This window comes from Quercus robur, chromosome 5 (genome assembly GCF_932294415.1).
Source record: "Quercus robur chromosome 5, dhQueRobu3.1, whole genome shotgun sequence".
Lineage (NCBI taxonomy): Eukaryota > Viridiplantae > Streptophyta > Magnoliopsida > Fagales > Fagaceae > Quercus > Quercus robur.
In genome coordinates this window covers 43,890,809-43,911,827 of record NC_065538.1, presented here as the reverse complement: position 1 = coordinate 43,911,827, position 21,019 = coordinate 43,890,809, and positions in this window count along the sequence as shown.

The window sequence follows — 21,019 nt, the reverse complement described above, 5'->3', positions numbered from 1 at the left end:
AAACCAAAATAATGTTCCCAAGTATTTTTTTTAATTAAAAAAGTACAAAGACAAATATGAAAAATAGAAATGAAAGCATTAAAACAATCATTCAAATGAAACTACACAAGACAACATCACTCAATACCCAAAGTCTCACACTTTTCACATTGAATCTCAAATATCTAACAATAAAACTGTAATGCCAAACATATACGGGTCAAATGACCAATTTACTTTTTTAGATTTTATTTAGGCCAACTTTCAATTTAAAATATCTATTTTTCAATTTTGGAAGACAAATACAATTTTTTTTTTTTTTAAATCATATCATTAGATTACATGTTTAAATTTTAAAATTATTTTTAATTATTAGTAGTTATTAATTTTTAATTATTTTAAAATCCTGTAAGCATGAAATATATAAAAAGAAAATATAATTCAAGAATTAATTTATTAAAATTTGTATTGAATAAAAAATTATTGAGTAGTGAAATTAATATTGTATAAAATTATAGCAAGTTTAATTTGAACTATATATATATATTTGTTCTTTTTGAGAATCAAGAAAAAGAATTATTTGGGAATTATTAAGCTACAGGCTACAGGCTAGAACAGAATCAGTACTACACAGAGCACTACTTTTGCTCTAGGACACGTGGTCTCTCTCCTCTGGTTGGTCACATACGTAAGCCTCCTTTTGCAACAGAAAGGATTTTTTTTTTCTTTTTTTTTTTTTTTAAAAGATGCCTATATATACATGACCTAGAAAATCATCAAAATTGTGATTGATGTATTTCAGATCCAATGGAGACTTCTTTTTTTTTTTTTTTTTTTTGGTTAAAATGGAGACTTCTTTATGTATGGGATATATATGTCATTTAGTTAGAATAATTTTAAATTTGTTATTTCCCAGTTTCCCTTTGCTATCTAGAATCTGTGGTTAAATAGGAATGGAGCGGTGTTTCGAAATTGTCCCCAAACCGTGAGTTGCATAAGGTGGTCATGCATGCAGCAAACGAGTATTTATATTTTAGACTGTGCTGGTAGGGACAAAAAGAAAAAGCTGCTGAAGGTGATAAAGGTTAGGTGGTCCAAGCCCAATATAGGACGGTTCAAGCAAAATGCTGACTGATCCTCTCTTAGCAACCCGGGTCCTGCGAAGGGGGATTGTGATTAACTAATGCTAAGATTGTGATTAATCGGATTTTTGAAACCTTTAATTGTGACTTACACCATGCTCCTCTCATTATAGATTGCAAGACTCTCATCAATCGGATTCTTCAGGTGAAGATGAATCATTACTTCCGGGAGGTCAATAAATGTGTCAATGCCTTAGCCACCAAAAGCTTGGAGACAAACCAAGATTTTGTTGTTTTTTATAGTTCTCTTGTGGACATTTCTATGTTGTTATTTTGTGATATTATTGGCATGTATTATGAGAGGCTAGCTCTGCCCTCAAACCTCTATTTCTTGTCTTTAGCTCTTAATGAATTTTCCTTTTTACCAAAATAAATAAATAAATAAACTTGTATTTTATATCTTGAAAGAGAAATCTCATGATTCTAGTCTTTTAGATAATAAATAAAGGATAAAATACTATTTTAGTTCTTAAACTTTATTAAAAGTTTTTTTCGTCCCTAAATTTTAAAAAGTTCTTTTTTATCTCTAAACTTTGTAAAGAGTTTTTTAAATAGTATAGAGATAAAAATAAGGATGTAAAAAGAACTTTTTCAATAGTTTAAGGATGAAAAACAAACTTCCGATAAAATTTAAGGACATAAATAAAACATTTTCAATAGTTTAAAGATGAAATATTAACTTTTTAATAGTTTAAAGACAAAAAATGAATTTCTTAAAGTTTAGAGATAAAAATCAAACTTTTAGTAAAGTTTAGGAACCAAAATTGTATTTTACTCTTAAATAAATTTGTTGTTCACTTTGATGTATTTGGATTTGGGCCATGCCAATGGTTGGTTCCTAAAAGTGTATATATATATATATATATATATTTATTTATTTATTTATAAAGTGCATGGGGACGTTAATTTACATGTTCAGGTTGTCATGGCCATATTCCAATAAAAACAAAATTAATCATACTTAAAATTTTATAACTTACTAAGTTACTGTACATGTCTAATATATTATAACTCCTTTTTTTTAGAGAATAACAAAAAAAAGAAATAACAAAAACAAAATGATTGGCTTTTAATTTTCAGAAAATGATTGGCTTTTAAGTAAGATCAGTTCATTTGAAAAGAAATACAGTGTGAAATAGACGTCTTTTCATAAATTTTTTTTTTGGTTAATGTCTTTTCATAAATTACAATAAAATTTGATTAAGCAGAAAGTTTATTTATTTTTCTTTTTTTTAGAGCTTAGAGAAAGTTTATTTCAACCTTTAACATTAATCTTTATTAAACCATTGCCAATTAGTTAGTGTACGTGATGCGTCTTCTCAAAAACTTTATCAACCCTCTTTCACTCTTCCTCTTTCTGAGCTTCTAAAGTCTAGTCTAGTCTTATCAGACATTTCAAGTTTCAAGATGATTGATTGTGTGGCAAAAGTAGCCCGCTCAATTCTTTTGTTTTTGATAGTTTTCTCTTCTTTTTCATATTATATATGTTTTTCTTGGTTTTTTTATTATTTTTTATTATATATGTTTTTTTTTATTCTTTTCAAAAACACATTTGATCTATATTTATCATTTTATTTTACTACTCACCCTATATTTTAGTTTTTATTTTTAAATGCGACTCAATAAAATAATAGAAACTATACTAACAAATAATATAAAAAATTCAATTTCTCTCTATACTCTTCCATCTCTCATTCCTCTTTACCTTTTTGTCACTCTCTCTAGCAAACACACACAAAACCTTCCACCAAAACTCAGTCACACTGAGCCACCCAAAACACCACCCATTTGCCACCCAAATGCCACTTGAATCTAACCCAAACTGTAGCCACCTCCACCACAATGAACCCATCCCCACTGTAAACCCACAATGAACCCATCCCTACCACCACCATAACAACCCCCAACTGCCACCACCATGAACCTACAAATGCACCAATACCCATAACAAAAAATCAAAGCAAAACCCATCAAACCCACACATCCCAAAACCCACGCCCATCAAATCCATTAAACCCATTCCACCATCAGCAATGTTAGGAACCCATAGGTAGAACTCATCCCTTAAAAACCGACATGTAAGGGGAGGGTACTCAAGAATTTATAAGCACATGGTTAAGCTTATACTTAATTCATGTTAGACACTGGGATCATAACATACCACAACGCTCTGAAGTTGACGTCTACGACGGCTCATCTAGTGACACTGACCCGATGGTAGCTCTTTCTCTTATGGTGGCTCCACTCATCTATCAATATTTTTAATCTAGCCTCTAGGTCGCCCCCTCCAAGATCCGACCACAAAGTCACAACTCATTTGATCTCATACTCAATGAGTTACGTTCAATTACTCGGAGTGGTGGTTAGCTCTAATACCAAATGTTAGGAAGGTAGAACTCACCCTTGAAACCCGGCTTGTAAGGGGAGGGTATCCAAAGGCTTATAAACACATGGTTAAACTTATACTTAATTCATGTGAGACGTTAGGATCATAAAATACCACTACGCTTTACAGTCAACACCACCATGACCAAAACACTACATCACAACAAACCCAGCCATCACAGCAACCACCACAATCAGCACCACCACAATCCTAACCAACAAAGCCAACTGCAAATCCAACAATCACCGTGACCCACTACCTCCATGGCTCCACCACAGATGCCGATGTCCACACAAAATTCGATGTCCACTGCTCCATGTCGAACCCTCCAATGGACCGAGATAGAGAAAGAAAATAATAAAACAAATAGTGGGGAGAGAGGATGAGAGGAGAGAAGAGAGAGAGAGAGAGGGAAAGGGAGGCTGAGATATGAGAGAAAAGATTGTGGGGAAAAAGAGATGTGGGTTCACAGAGAGGAATAAAATATATTAAACTAATTTGGCAACCAGTTCCAGTGAGGATGTGAATGTACCAACTTACTGTAGCTAGGTTGCAAATTTTTTTAGATATAGCAACCTAACTAAAGCATGGTTTTATGATTTTGGTGGTTAAAATAGCAACTGGGGGATTTTTACGCTCCCAATGCTAGTGCTCCAAACAATATACAATTTCTCCTCTTCTCCCTTTTGCTTCATTTTCTAGGTCTATTGTTACTTTTATCTTGCCTTTTAGATTCAAATAATTCAAAATTTAAAAATAAAATAACTAAAAATTTTGTTTGTTTTTCACTGTTCATGGAAAGGGGTGCCTAAAAACACTGGATTATAAGCGTTCCAAAATATATGGCAAACCAAAAATGGATATTGTCAAACTTGGAGGTGAGTAGCTCAAGTTCATTAAAACGAAGTTGTTTTATTAGATGAGGTCGTTTTTCTTCTAGACTACTATTGTTCTCTTAGTGTACGTTGTTACTTTTATGTTGCTTCTGTGTTTGAAATAATTAAAAAAAAAAAATTGTTTGTTTACAGATTGCCATGGGAAAGGGGTACCTAACAACAATAGATACTATGGATTAAGGGTTCCAAAATTTGAGGCGAAGGTGGATACTGTCCTACTTGAAAGGGTATTAAGAAAGATGAGGTATTTTTGAAAATATCAAAGAGTATGATTTTGGGTAAAATAGATTGATGAGCGAGTGCTAAGAGCCATTCTTTGACTCCTGTAAATAGATTTAATTTGTAAGACTGTATGGGTTAGTTTTAGATTTTGTAATCTCAAATATTTTGTAATTATTGTGAAATTTTGTTGTATATCAAACCTGACTTTTTAAATATCTCCCCCCCCCCCCCCCCAATACATAGGTGCAGCATTTTAGAAAAGGTTTGTTCATGTGTATGTATGTTGGCTGATGCAATTTAAGATGCTGATTCGGATTGGGTGTATGATACATATAGTAAGTTCTTATTTAGAAAAGGTCAAGAAAATTGTCTTTTTGAGTCTCCAATATACATTTTCTTTGTCTTTGCAAACAATTGAACTGTTGGGTTAACTGCCACCTTGGGGTATCCGCTTAGAGCTGGAGGTTAGGCAAAGCGGAATGCACAAAGTTGCCCGTGCATTATTCAGCAAGAATGAGGACCCTTTCTATGTCTGATTTTGAATTCGGTTAATGTATGCTTTTAGGTTATACATTAGTCATCCATCTTAGTACTTTTTTTTTTTTTTGAAAAAATTTCAAGTTGCAAGTTTGACTTTCTAATTCTTTTTTTTCCCCTTTCTTTTCGAGAAACCAAACTGGAAGTCTAGACTGAGCTTTCTAATTCTTTTCTTGGTAAAAGACAATGCTTCAAGGTATTTTTCAATATAATTATACTAAATCATATTCACCATAAAATCAATTGAATTAATGGAAATTTTTTTTAGTCGCCCATTGAGACAGGAGACTTTAATGTATTCCAATTAAAGTTGAATGATTGTAATGGGAAAGAAGAAAGACAATTTTTTTTTTTAACATAAATAATTGGGGTGGGGAATTTAAACTGTAGATGTCTTTACTAAAAGCATAAAACAATGTCAATCAGTTAGATTACAAAGATTATTTGTAGAAAGATGTCATATTTATACAATAAAAAATGTCTTCAACTGAAGAAAACTTGCATAAATTAAAAAAGCAACTTCAAATAATACACATGGAAGTTTAATCTACAAACTTTATATTATACTTATACTTCATGAAATATTATATAAAAAATATTGCACAAGTAAAAAGTTACAATAGTTATTATATATATAAATATATATATATATATATATATATATATAAAAATTTGCATCCCCTAATAACTTACATGCAGCAAAACAAAGCCGCATAAACTTGAGTGGGTGTTATTTCACGGTTGCATCCCACGAATTTTTTTTTTTTTTTTTTAAGTATATATAAAACGCTAAAATATATTAAAATGATTTTGAAAAATTGCATCCAATAAAATAAATAAATAATATTTATGGGGTCAATCATGAGGACCTTTTTGAAAGAATAAACTTTATTGACGAAACGGAACATTAGAGAGACTTAATTATTTAGTTTTTTGAATTATGAATTTCTTAATTTGACATCATATTGATTTAATTATTCACAAGTATAGTTAAGTTCTTCATTAATTCGTATAAAATTTATGTTAGGATGTTAATTTAATAGAAATATGAGATGATATTGTTGGAACTTGAAAGACTTGAATGGATATCTTTCAAGGGAAAACCAATATAAAAAAGCAAACACTATTTGCCCAAGAACTTCTTAATCATGGTATTGAGCAATACTTTTCAAACTTCAAAGCAAAATGGTGTTGAAGTTGACTTGGAAAAATTCCCCCCACTTCTTAAGCTATAAATCAAAATTTTAGATTTCCAACCAAGTGATCAAAAGTGGCATAAATTACAAAAAGGTTCTTGTCAATATTGTATCCACAACAATCTACAAAAGAAAATTTTGTAAGTTTTCACATAAATGAATGGTGCTTGGTTTATAGTATAAATATTCATATCAGTTTGTGCAAAAAATTCTGTCTCTATACCAAAATCTAATTTATTTGTTTTATATTATCACTTTAACAATACTCCCTATATTCTATTCTTTATTTTACACTCCATCATAATAAAATAATCTATGTTTTTACACTACCAACAATAGCACCAAAAAAAAAAAAAAAAGGGCCACAACGCCACAACTACCACAACTCCACCATAACCCTAGCTTGCCAACACCACAGATTTGCATTGGATCGCCAAGTCCAAGCCCACCCGAAACTAGATTTGCACCAGACCGTCGCCAACAACAGTAGCATCGCAAAAATCCAAAATAAAAATAATAAAAACCAAAATCCACCCACGTCGTCAACTTGATCCACCGAATCTATATTGGATTGTTGCTCTAAAAACCAAATTGAAGCAATGCGAAAATAGTAACACTAGTGATCCAATGGCAACTAGTCTACAAAGGCAACAATAGCAGTTTAACGGCGAGATTGCAGTGATGGGGAGAGAGAACAAAGAGCACAGAGGATGAAGATTAAAGAAAGAATTGAGAATAAATAAATAAATAAGATAAAATAATGCATGTTCATCTAAAATAGCATTTATTTTTAAATGTTACTGCAGTAACATGTAAAGTTTGCTACAGTAATACATAACCTAATGAAGGTGTTTTTTTTTTAGCTACAATAACATCTAAACTGCATTACCAAATGAGAATGTTCTTGACAAAAACCGATTTTTCATTTTTCATTTTTCATTTTTCATTTTTTTATATTAAAAAGTAAAAAAAAAATATCAAAAGCAAATTAGCAAAATATAATGGATAGATAAATGATAAATCATATATATATATATATATATATATATTAAAAATCTGAGTCTTATCAGCGTCTCACCTAAGTGCTAAAGGTCTCACTCCTACAACACCTATTAAAAATCCGAGTCTTATCAGCGTTTCACCTAAGTGCTAAAGGTCTCACTCCTACAACACCGCTCCGAGCTTCCAAGGGGTGATAATTGGAATCATATGTCCCTGAATGTTGTGGACCCACCAGCAATGGTGGGTGAGGAACTTTGGAGTCTGCCACTTCTTTAGAGGCAGAGCAATGCTAAAATACAAAAAAAGTTTACAATTTTTGCTACAATTTTTTTTTTTTGATACAAATGTTACAATTCGACACGTGGCATATTGGGAAGGGTATCACATCTTCCCATTCACAATTTGACACGTGTCAAATTTGGCAAAAGTTATGTATTTTTCGTATCTTGCATTTTCTCCTTGATCTGCCACTTTTGGTCTCTCTCTCAGCGACACGAAATCAGACATAGAGTACGAAAATACTATTTCTCCAAATTGTCCCAGGAGCCAAACTTCCACGTACACACATAAACAAATAATTTATTTTTTTGCTGAATAATTGTAGTTTTTTTTTTTTTTTTTTTTTTGATAATCTGCAATTTTATTCAAAAAGAAAGAATTAGGAAGCAAGAGGACAATCTGCCATACAAGCAAGCCTTAAGGGCGGAGGCAGATTGTTTGAACTAAAACAAAAGAAAAAATCAGTAGCTAGAGCTAACTTAACAGCAGTATATGCTGGGATGTTACAAAGTCTTCTCACCCACAAGAAAGTGTAGCTAACAAAGGAAGGGGTCATACTCTTGATGTTATCAATGATATTCATGATGGACCAATTTGCAGAAGAGGGTGTAGACGAGAGCGCATCAAAACAAAGCTTCGCATCTCCTTCAATAAGGATGTGAGTCCAGGTCTCAGAAATGGCTAATTGAGCAGCCCAAAGGATAGTTGTGGCTTCAGCTTGAATAGGCGAGCACAAGGGGATAGATTTTGCCCAAACTTTGATGACTACTCCATCATGGTTGCGAGCCACGACAGCTATAGAAGCTTTGAGATCAGAATGTGCAGCGTCAACATTGATCTTAATGTAGTTGAATGGTGGGGGGGGGGGGGTCCAACTCAATAGGGAGGGCGGAGGTGTGGTGTAGTATTGGGGGCTGCTATCCTTGAAAACTCCACAAGTCTAAACTGAATTTGTTGTGTAGCCGCTTGTAAATCAGATTCATCTCCATGAAAAAGAACCTGGTTACGCAGATTCCATATTCCATCTAGCGTGAAAGCCATGTCGAGGGAGACTCTCCATGATTCACTGTTTGGGCAAATGGATGCTGGAGGTTCAAGAACTAGCTTGATGATGTCTTCAGAAGATTGGATATGGGCTTCATCTGCTCTAAAGCCCCAGCAAGCCGAATGCCATAAAGCTCTTGCTACAGTACAAGTGAAGAAAACATGAATGGCTGATTTAGGATCTGCACCGCAATGAACACATGAGGAATCTGCTACATCAAATCTCTTCAGCAGATTTTCTCTAGTAGGGAGGACATTTACCCCAATTCTCCAAAGGAACATTTTCAAACGTTCAGGAGCATTAAGATTCCAAATCTTTTTCCATGGGGCAGATGAGGGGTTGGGGAGGTATTGGTTGGTGATAGAATGATAGGCAGATTTCACAGTGAACACTCCCTTGGAATTTGGGACCCAAATGAATTTATCTTCTCTGTGCCTCATAGGGAGGGGAATGGAAAGAATGGCTGGAACATCAGCAAGGTCAAAGAGGTCTCTAATCATGGATTCCTTCCAAGCATGTCTCTCATGGTTGATAAGCTGATAAGCCATAATGGGGAGTTGGGTGAAGGATTGTACTCTCGGCCTGGGCTTGAAGTTTTGAATCCAAGGGACCCACAGGTCCATCCATATGTTAATAGAGGCTCCATCGCCTATGAGATAGCAAGCACCCTTAATGACAACTTTCTTGGCGTTTTCAATTGCCTTCCAAATAGGAGAGGCCATATTAGACGGATTTTTGCTGAATAATTGTAGTTAGTCTAGTAGTACTGTAGTATGAAAATTGATCATATTTACCCCAAAAAAAATTGGTCATTGAATTTTTTATTGTAGCACCGCCATCATGTGAAAGATGCCAAATAACTTAATTCCTCTAAACTAATCTGTATCACAAATTGATTCTGTAATCATTTTTTGAAGCAATAGATTCCGCAGGGAGAGAAATGAAGTTTTTATTTTTTAACTTTTTAAGATGAGAGAAGTGAATTTATAGTAAATAACTATATGTATATGGATTAGGAGGACATCTTATCTTGATTTTGCTTAGAGATATGATTTCGATGACAAATAGAATTTTTTGGTGGTAAAATTTTAAATATCTTCAATGTAGTTATATTTTTCAGGATAGAATAAAATTAAAGAAGCAGTGAAGGGGGGAAATTAATAAAAGAAAGTCATAAACGTAATTGATTTATGGCTAGTTTGGATGGAGAGGGAATAAGGAGCAAGTTATCTTTATGAGCTTGAGAGAACCAAATATGATGGAATGAAAAAAGAAGAAAAAAGAAGAAGAAGTTAATATTAACAAAACAAAACATAGAATTTTGTTATAGTTTTTAAAAAGAGAGAAATAGAACCAAAATTATTCTTGTAAGGAAATATGATAGAAATTTAAAACTATTTAAAAAAAATGATTTAACAAGCTTGGAAATCAAAAAATAGAGAGAAAAAGAAAAGAGAGAGTTGTTGATATCAATAATTAAGTTTTTGTGTTATCGTCTATACAATTGATAAAGCAATAGAGAAAAAGTCGATAAGAATAATTATGTTGTTGTTTTTATTTTTCAAATTGTTGCAATTTAATGCAACTACTTAGCAAAATTACTATTTTTAAACTCAATTTTTATTATATAACTAGTTGATAACACATGCGATACATCAAATAATTAACAATTGCTAAATGCCTTTGCTATGTCCAATGCTAGTAAAAATAGATGAAAATTAATATTTATAATACGAAAAAAAGATATACCTATTTTTAAAAAATAATCAAAAAGAATCTTTTTTTATAAGATTTAACAAATATACATTACTTATATATCTCTATCATGTTTAAAATTTTACGAACCATAGAACAAGAAAACACTAATGAGATAAGAAAAAAAATGTCATAAACGTAAATGACAAAATCCCAAGATAGCATGATTATGATCGGAAAACAAACATTAATTATTATTAAAAGGATTTAAAAAAATGAAATTGTTAAATGAAGCAAAAAGCAAATTAGTACTTTGAAAGTTATAGATAAACCAATAAATAATAATCTCTCAAAGTTTCACTGCTGACATCACAATTTCCGTACGCGTGTGTATGCTGTGGAAGCTTACCAACAGTGGTGGGTTAGAATTTGAATCCACCCATTTTGTTTTCTCTGCACCTAATAAAGACCCTATAGGCTATAGGCTCTGGCACAATATTCGGCCATTATTTTATAAGACTGACACATGAATATGTATATCATTTCTACTTGATTTGCCATATTTGATCACACACACTGTCTCTCTCTCTCTCTCTCTCCAGTAGCGAAATGAAATCATACAGGCAGAAATCAGAGAAACGTTTTATGAAAAGACTAAAATCACAGTAGACTTGCACACAGAAAGCTAGTCTTAGCTCGATCTCCTTCCTTGCTTTGTATTTCTATATCTCTCAGTTCATTCCAAACACACACACTCTTTCTCACTCTCTCTCTCTCTTTTTGCCTAATCTAATCTGTCTCGGTATCACTAAAGTATGCAGCCAAATTATACTTTAGTAATTAGGTGCAGAGAAAATAAAAAGAGTGGACTTCAAATTCAAACCCACCATTGTTGGTAGCGTCCGTACAACACTTACGGAAATTGTGAAGTTAGTGGTGAAACTTTGAGAGATTATTATTTATTGATCTATTTGTAACTCCTGTTACATACATTCAAAATATATTAAATAAACTTGTAACCATTAACTAAAATCATTAACTATTAACTACATTTGTAATCAAATTTTATCTCGAAAAATAAAAGGCACAAAATTGGATCGTTGAGGAGGTTTACCAAGCCCAAACAAAATCCCTAACTGGACAAAATCCTATAACCCTTCGGCATCTTTCACAAAACCAAGGATCCAAAAGTCAAATGAAATTCCTTTCAGCCGAAATCCCCATCATACCCACCATAAAAAATTTGGTGCTTAAATTTGATAATTTTCCCATTATTGATTATTCTCCCTTTGCTAGAAGAAACCAAATTTTAAAATTCAAAGGTGCCTTTAGAGGTGACGATATTTGACACGATTTGTGAATACGATACAAGTTTTTGAGACTTAAAGTTTAGTGTTTGTGTCGGAATTGAGTCAACTTGTAATTGACATGATAAGAAACATGTCAATTGACATGGTTAATAAACATGTCATATTGAGTTGATAAGGAAGAAAATAGTTGATATTGAGTTGATAAACAATGATAAAATAGAAGCATAAACAATGATAAAATAGTTGATAAGGAAGAAAATAGCAAAATAGATATAGTCAAAATAGATTAAAACAGGGTATGGAATATGAAAACTGAAACAAATAAAATCTTACTTGAAAATACTTCTGTCTTTGATTATACTTGAAAACTGTCTTTCTTACAAGCTTTGAAAATAAACACTGTCTGAAGAGTTACAAGATTACAAAGTAAAATCTGTAAAGGGTTACAAGATTGTCTGTCTGGAAAGGTAAGGTTACAAGATTACAAAATTAAAGTAAAGTACAAAAGTCTTTCGGAGAGGGAAAGGGAAAGCTAAAGTCTTTCTGAGGGAGAGGGCTATCTTGGATCTATTGGACCTTGGAATTGAAATGGAAAATTTGGACCTAGAATTTGAACCTATCTTCTGTCTTCGGAGTCTGTCCTTTTATAGATGAAGTGAACCGTGGTAAGTCTTTAAAAGTAACCTGAGTTAAGTAAAGTGAACTCAAGTTAATCTGTCGGTAGAATCTTGAACAGTAAAAGTCTATCTGGCAATCTGTCTGGGTACACATGCTAGTAAACAGTAGCTTTCTATCTGTGAGAATCTGCATGTGAATAATATTCTGTCAAAATATCTTTCAAAATATCTTTCTGGATCTGTCTGCATTCTGTCACCTTATCTTTTGGTCTGTCTTCTGTCTTCTTTTGTCTTATCTGTCACAGGTCTGTCTTTTGTCTGTCTTCTGTCTTCTGTCTTCTTTTGTCTTATCTGTCACATGTCATAGGGGTCTTGGGAATCCTGGAATGCTTCCGGATGAGTTCTGTAGTTTGGAGAAGAGGATTCCATTACTGTGTCATCTTCATCATCTGATATTTGGGATGCAGCTTCAAGCAGTTGCTTTTTAAGCTGTCGTCTGTCTGAAACAGAGGCAAGCTGGCACTGAACTTGACTCTTTTCTAAAAAGAAATTAGAACTTTCTGTCTGGGAGGAAGGGGTCTTTTTCTGTAATTCTTGGCAAATATGATCAAAATTAAACTTATTCCACCATTTTAATTTGAACTTTCTGGCGAGCATAGGAAAAAGATACTGGGGATGCTTTTCTATCTTGTATTCCCATCTAATGATCCATGGGAGATCTGGAAACCTGTAAAAGAACTGTAAAAGATGTGGGAAATCCCTAAGATGCAGTATGTTAGGTTCTTTCTTGAAAGTTTCATAAGCTTTTAAAAGATCAGGGGGAAGAATCATAGCTTCAGGACCATAGGAATTCCACCAGTCAATGAACCATCTTGGAATCATCATGTCTTTCTTTCTGTACATATCAAACCGGAAAAACCAATTATGCCTGTTAATATTGTTTTGAAATAAAAGGAATCTGTCCAAAGCTTCCATATAGTCATAATAATTATAAAACTGAGGCTCAAAAGGTACAGAAAAGTTCTTGGTGATCCAGGGTTGTGCTTTCCACTGAGAAGGGGTGAGAATCTGTTTGATAACAACTTTAGAATAACCAATTCTGTTTGGTTCCTAGGAACAAGGCATATGTGTAACTAAAATTGAATTTGTATCTACTAAAATATGCTCATAAAATGTCTGGGTCTTAAAAGTTTCTGTCTTAGGATGTTCCCATCCTGGGGATATGAGCTGTCTGACAAGGGAGAGGGTGTCTTTTATGTGTTGGTATTCTGGTTCAATCCACAAAATAAAATTCCAAGAGTCTTTTGGGATTTCAACGCTGTGATCTTCTTTTGGGATTTGGGTTTGGGTTTCTGGAGAGGTAGAGGATCTATATTTTGGTTGGTTGGAAGGAGAGGTCAAAGGAGGAAAAGAAGATGCAACTACATTAAATGGTTTCTTTAAAGGAGGGGTTGAGGAGGTTGAGGGTATGGCATAAGTCTGTTTGGATGTTGGATTGGGGCTGGGGGAGAGTGGTTGGAAAGGGTTTGGTCTACAGATTAATGGGGATCTGTCTAGAGATTTATTTGAAGAGAAAGTGGGTGAGGTGAAAGAGGGGCAAGGGAGGAATCTGCTAGGGGGAGGAGGAATTGGGGGAGCAGCATAAGACTGTCTGGTTCTGGGTTTTGGGGATTTGCTCTTATCTACAGGGGAACTCATCTTCCCTGTAGAATTCACGGGTCAGAAAATCAGGAATTGAATTAGTTTCTCCTTTAATATATTCAATGTCAAAGTCAAAAACACTTAAAATAGCCTGCCATTGAGCAAAACTCTGTTTGGAAACAAGATTTTGAACATCTTTCTGTAAAACTTCTTTAGCACTTTTACAATCAACTCTAATTAAAAACTTTTAATTAAAAAGATCATTTTGGAATTTTGAAATACATAGTATGATAGATAAAATCTCTTTCTTAATAGTGCTGTAATTCTGCTGGGTAGCTAACCAAGAGTCAGAATGAAATCAAACAATTTGTTCTTTAGCATCATTTTTTGCTACCTGTTTTAGGATTCCACCATATCCTATGTCAGAAGCATCTGTCTCAACAATTTTAAAAGTATTAGGAGAGGGAATAACAATACAAGAAAGTTGCTTAACATATTTTTTAATCTGTCTGACTATCATAGTATGTCTGTCTGTCCAAGGTGGAGGATTCTTTTCTAATCTTTTATACAAGGGTCTGCATATTTTTCTTAATCCTTGAAAATAATCTGAAACATAATTTAAACTGCCAAGAAATCTCTGTAATTGATTTTTATCTTTTATCTCATCTGGGAATTTATCTGCAAATTGAATAGCTCTGTCAATAGGGCTTAAAGTTCCCTTATAAATATTATGGCCTAAAAATCGAATTTTATCTTGAAAAAGACTTATTTTAGAGGCTGAAACAACTAAACCATTTTGTTTGATTACTCTAACAAATATATTCAAATGTTTCCAATGGTCATCTATTGTTTTAGAAAAGATTAGAACATCATCTATATAAACAATGGAAAAATCTGTGAAAGGTGTAAATATGTCATTCATTATATTTTGAAATTCACTGGGTGCATTTTTCTAACCAAAAGGCATAACATTCCATTCATAATGACCAAAAGGAACTGTAAAAACAGTTTTGTATCTATCTGTCTCATCTATCTGTATCTGCCAAAATCCACTTTTCATGTCAAATTTAGAAAATATAGTTGCTTCATGAAGTCTGTCAAGAAGATCTTTCTTATTGGGAATAGGATATCTTATCCACTGTAATGCTTTATTTAAAGGTTTATAATTTATAACTAATCTTGGAACTCCTCGCTCTAATTCTGTCTGTTTATTAACATAAAAAGCAGCACAACTCCAAGGAGACTTGCTCTTTTTGATTAATCCTTTAGTTAAAAGATCTTCAATTTCTTTCTTACAATGTTCTAATAATTCATTATTCATTTGTATTGGCCTAGCTTTAGTAGGTATCTGTCTTTCATTAAAATCTTTCTCATAAGGTAACTGTACTATATGTCAATGCCTGTGCCAAAAGGCAGTAGGTAGACTAGAACAAAATTCTGTCTCAATCTGTTGTCTAAATAAATTTATTTTAATATTTAGTATGGGGTCAGTTAATTGATCAGTTATTCTTTTATATTTTATTTCTGTCTTTAAAGATTCCAAATGTCTATTCTTTCTGTCAATTCTTTCTCTATCAATTTCCTTTACTATGGTATTAAGTGAATAAATATCTTTTGGAATTGGTGGTAAAATAAATTTAAAAAGTATATCTTTCCCTAGCACATTAGTTTTAATACCTTCTTCTGTCGTTAAAAAGGGGTAAAGTAAAGTCATAAAGGGGTTTCCTAGAATGATTTTAGAAGAAAGGTCTTTAATTAAAACAAAAACTGTTTCAAAGCAAACTCCATCATTACATATGTGAACACTAGGTATTTTATAATTAATTATTAATTTTTCTCCATTAGCTTGAGCTAGTCTTTCAGATGATTTTTCATAATACTTTAAAGGTATTAATCCTTCTTGTATACAATTCATGTCAGCACCTGAATCTATCAAAGCAATTTCTGTCAAAGAAAACTCTTTATTAATTACCAAAGTAATTTCTGTATGCCATTTTTGGAAAATCACTCTGTCAATTAAACTTAAGAAATTCTGTCTATTGTCATCATTATCAAATTTTCTGTCTGTGGGATTAGAAAATTCTTTTAAGTTTATCAATTCTGCAATATTTCGCTCATTTATGTCTGTGGAGTTTTCTTCCTTAATTTTTTTAATTTCCTTTTTTACGATTTTTGCTTCTGTCATTAAGTCTTGTAGATTTATTTGTTTCATTTTCCTTTTTATCTTTTCTTTCTTGTCTTTTTCTTCCTCTCTATAATCCGTAACATGGTGTCCATATTTTTTACATTTATGACAAATAGTATTACTAACATGTCTGTCAGTTTTCTCATTATCTGATAACTCAGTAGTATTTAAAACTGTTATATCTCTATTTCTGTCTGTCTGTAAGGGTGTATTTAAAATTTTCATTTTTTTAGTTAATTCTGTCAAACTATCATTTTGGGTTTCTATTATAGATCTTTCAATTAATTTTAGTCTTTCATCTACCATTTCTTTTAAACTTTTACACTTTTTGTCTTTTACTTCCACTTTTACTACACTATTATTATTTTCTTTTAAATTACCATTATCATTTTTCCTACCTTTGTGGACTTTGACTTTTTCTCTTTCATGTCTCATCTTTTCTTCTATTTCTATCTTCCTACGTAGAGATTCTTTACTACTATTTGTTTTTGGTTTTTGCATGTCCTTTACTTTCCCTACACCTTTACTATTTTGTCTTTCATGTAATTCTTTCAAACTATCATCATAATTTCTAGGACTATCATCTTTCTTTAGATTGTCTATTATATCTCTGATACTTTCTATAGTACTTCTATCTTTTATACGTGTTGCTTTTTCCTTAATAGGGCTAATTTCTGTATCAGCTCTTTTGTCAGTTGTTTTTAACATCTGTAAATTCTTAGTATTATTTATATACCAATTATCTGTCATGGTTTCTGTAAAAGATGATCTATGATGGGGTCCAAATTCTATATCTTTTTCAAAATGTGAATTTAAAGCTTTCATTCTTTCATAGAGGTCCAAAAAGCTATCATTTTTCTTTTCAACTTTAGTATATATAGCAAATCTGTCAATATTTTCCAAGGATTCCAATTTTCTATTAATTCTGTCCAAAAAACTATTATTGTGGTTATTAGCCTGTCGGTTGATTTTATCTTTTGTTAAATTACTCCAATTGTTTGTGTTACCATTATAATTATAATCATCAATTTCACTGTCAGAATCAGTTTCATAATCCATATCACTATTTGACCAATTATCATCTATATCTTTCATGCTATAACCTTCATCATAATCTATATCATCATAGTCCATGTTTCAAATTAGTGTGTGCCTAACCTAAGTGTGAACAAGCAAACAGATGATGAGCTGATAAATGTATTTATTCTCTTTCTAAGCAATTAATAATTACTAGCGGAACTATTACTAACCACTGGTATCCTTGCTATCGGGACCACCTCCTCAGGAAACTCCATTGCGGGACCACCCAAACACACGCTTGTCCGTCGGCTACAACAAAGGGGCTGACCAACGCGAAACTGTGGTTTGCCAACGAGTGTCTAGGCTGACCAACGCTAACAAGGAGCAAGTAGTGGCTATGTAGTAATATAAGTTCCTAGTAACTTCTTAATTGCAAAGAAATAAAACTCATACACCTACCATCCATGGCTCTGATACCATTGACTACCCAGGAGAGAGCACAGCAGTAATATATAAGCATAAACAATGATAAAATAGTTGATAAAGAAGAGAATAGCAAAATAGATATAGTCAAAATAGATTAAAACAGGGTATGGAATATGAAAACCGAAACAAATAAAATCTTACTTGAAAATACTTCTGTCTTTGATTAAAACTGAAAACTTCTGTCTTTCTTACAAGCTTTGAAAATAAACACTGTCTGAAGAGTTACAAGATTACAAAGTAAAATCTGTAAGGGGTTATAAGATTATCTGTCTGAAGGGAAGGTTACAAGATTACAAAAAGGTAAAGTAAAGTACAAAAGTCTTTCGGAGAGGGAAAAGGAAAGCTAAAAGTCTTTCTGAGGATTGGACCTTGGAATTGAAATGGAAAATTTGGACCTAATATGATACCATTGACTACCCAAGAGAGAGCACAGCAGTAATATATATTGACTACCCAGGAGAGAGCACAGCAGTAATATAGAAGCATAAACAATGATAAAATAGTTGATAAGGAAGAAAATAGCAAAATAGATATAGTCAAAATAGATTAAAACAGGGTATGGAATATGAAAACTGAAACAAATAAAATCTTACTTGAAAATACTTATGTCTTTGATTATACTTGAAAACTGTCTTTCTTACAAGCTTTGAAAATAAACACTATCTGAAGAGTTACAAGATTACAAAGTAAAATCTGTAAAGGGTTACAAGATTGTCTGTCTGGAAAGGTAAGGTTGCAAGATTACAAAATTAAAGTAAAGTACAAAAGTCTATAAAAGTCTTTCGGAGAGGGAAAGGGAAAGCTAAAGTCTTTCTGAGTGTGTTTGCCTATTACTCAAAATCGTTTAACTAATCCTTAATTCTGCTTCTTCATTTGTGTGTTTGCCTCAAATTAGCTTTAACCTAATTTTGTTCCTCCTATGCCTAGAAGTGTATGGCTTACTATTCACTTATTTAGGAAAATAATCATAAATAAAAGGTATGTATATCAATCATTAATTGATTTTGATACTTAGGTTTCAATCTTTTTTGTTTCAAAACCAACTTTGTTACCGAAAATATTCATTTCACGGCTCATTATAAGCTACTTAATGACTTGTATATTTTATTCAACTGAATACATCCAAAAATATATGTTAATCCCATTGTATGTGTGTGTGTTTTGTTTCAAACCCAACTTTGTTACCGAGACATTCATTTCATGGTCCTTTATGAGCTACTTTTTAATGACTTGTATATTTATTCAACTAAATACATCTAAAAATATATGTTTAATCCTTTTTTAAGAACTCGCAACTTTTATTTTATTTTATTAAAAAAAAAAAAAAACTTTTTAGAAGAACTCAACTTTTTATCACCTTCGGTTTTTAAGTTTGTCTTTATTTATATGAACACAATAACAAGTGCAAAAGGGCTTGCCTAACAAAAAATCCATCACAAAGCACCTAGGGGTTGCGATTCATGTTGGCTTGTCTTATTTGCATTGTGTTATGTTGAGATAAGGGCATCTAGTTAAATAAATTGGCACAAACATGACATGTTTATTAAGACACAATCAATTGACATGGTTAATAAACATCTCGTGTTGAGTTGACACAAATACAACATTACTTATTTTAAAAATCATTCTTGCAAGCGGTTCAAATCCATTTTTCTCTGATCCTTTTATAAAAGGATTCATTTTTAATATTAAACAAGCTATGTAACCCAATTACAACTCATTTTACCCACTTCAAACATGACACATTTCAACCTATATGACCTTATTAATATTTTTTTAAAATTTAAATAAACAACTAATTACATACAAAATAATAACATCAAAATACCTATAAAGAAAAAAAAAATTTTAAAGGTCAAAATATAACATCAAAGTACTTATAAAGCATGCAATCTAGAAGTTCATAATAACATCAAATACTTAAAACATACAATCTAAAAGGTAATAGATTAATCTAAAATAAAATAAATATATGATTATTCTATAGGTTAAATGAGTCTTGTTAAAATAGGTTATTTTGTGTCGACACGAATGAATAATCATATCTTATTGTATCAAATGCATGTTAAGCAAATTAACTTGCAATTGACATGTTTTTTATCATGTCGGACACAACCCCTTAAGGCTAAACTTTAACTCTCAAAAACTTGTATCGTATTCATGAATCATGTCAAAAATATTGTCACCTCTAAAGGCACCTTTGAACTTTGAAATTTGGTTTCTTCCATATTTGATGGGAAAATGGTTTCATTAAGAGGCAGTTGAAAAGAGCCAAATGCCAGTCTTAACAATCACTACACGGTTGATATAACATTATTTGATCTCAATGTAAAAGAATTTTCTTCATTTGAAATAAATTTATTTTGATTGTTCTAATTAAACATTACAAATGCAAAAATGTATCAAGTATCACATCACTTAAAATTTCAAATGGGTTGATACTTTGTACTCTTTCAAATCAATAAATAATTTATTAGTAGTAAAATAGACTCCTCATATTTAGAATGAAATAAAAATACAATCATTTTTCTTAGGTTGATTTGATGAGTTATTTTTGTTTATTTTCAACAGTGTTTCTTTTTTTTTTTTTTTTTTTTTGATGAATTGAAATTTGTATTTAACAAAAAGAAAATTATAAGGAAACAAAATAGACAGTTTCACTTTCTACGTAACCATACAGTATATACACTACGAGGGCGACAACCCAGACCAAAAGAACCAAACCAATCTTGATTCTTAGAGCATTTAGCTAATTAATAAAAAAACTTAAACATGTGAAAAATATGCCACATATACAATGTTTCACATCTTCTTCCTCCTCTTCACAATATTTCACATCTAGTGTATGTTTGGATAGCACGTTTAAGTGCTGCGTCTGCGTTTTCTTCTTTTTTTTTTTCAGCCGCAACTATTGACCGGTCTTTTGTGAACAGTGTATAAATATACTGTTTACAGGTCCCACAAACTCTACTTTTTATCAACTTTTTCATTATAAATAAGTTTCACGGTACTATTTACATATTTAAAAATTATTTTGTTACAATGTTTTCAGTTTTCAGTTTTCAATTTCAACAAAATAAGTTCTATCCAAATAAGTCCCTAGTTTAATGAATGGAGAGCCGTGCAATTATCGTTCGATAGTTGAAGATTAAAAATTTTTAAAATTATAAATAATCTCAACTTTTGAATCATAAAAAATAAAATAAAAATTAACCTTAATCATATATCATATTAAAAGAAGAGCGTATCTGATCATATTACAAGCTACAAGTAAAAGTAATCATTTTGAACTAGTTTGGATTTCGTGCATTCGTTGACGTTAAAAGGGAAGCAACAGAAAAGACAACCAAAGAAAAAAATAAAATGGGCGTTTTGCCATAT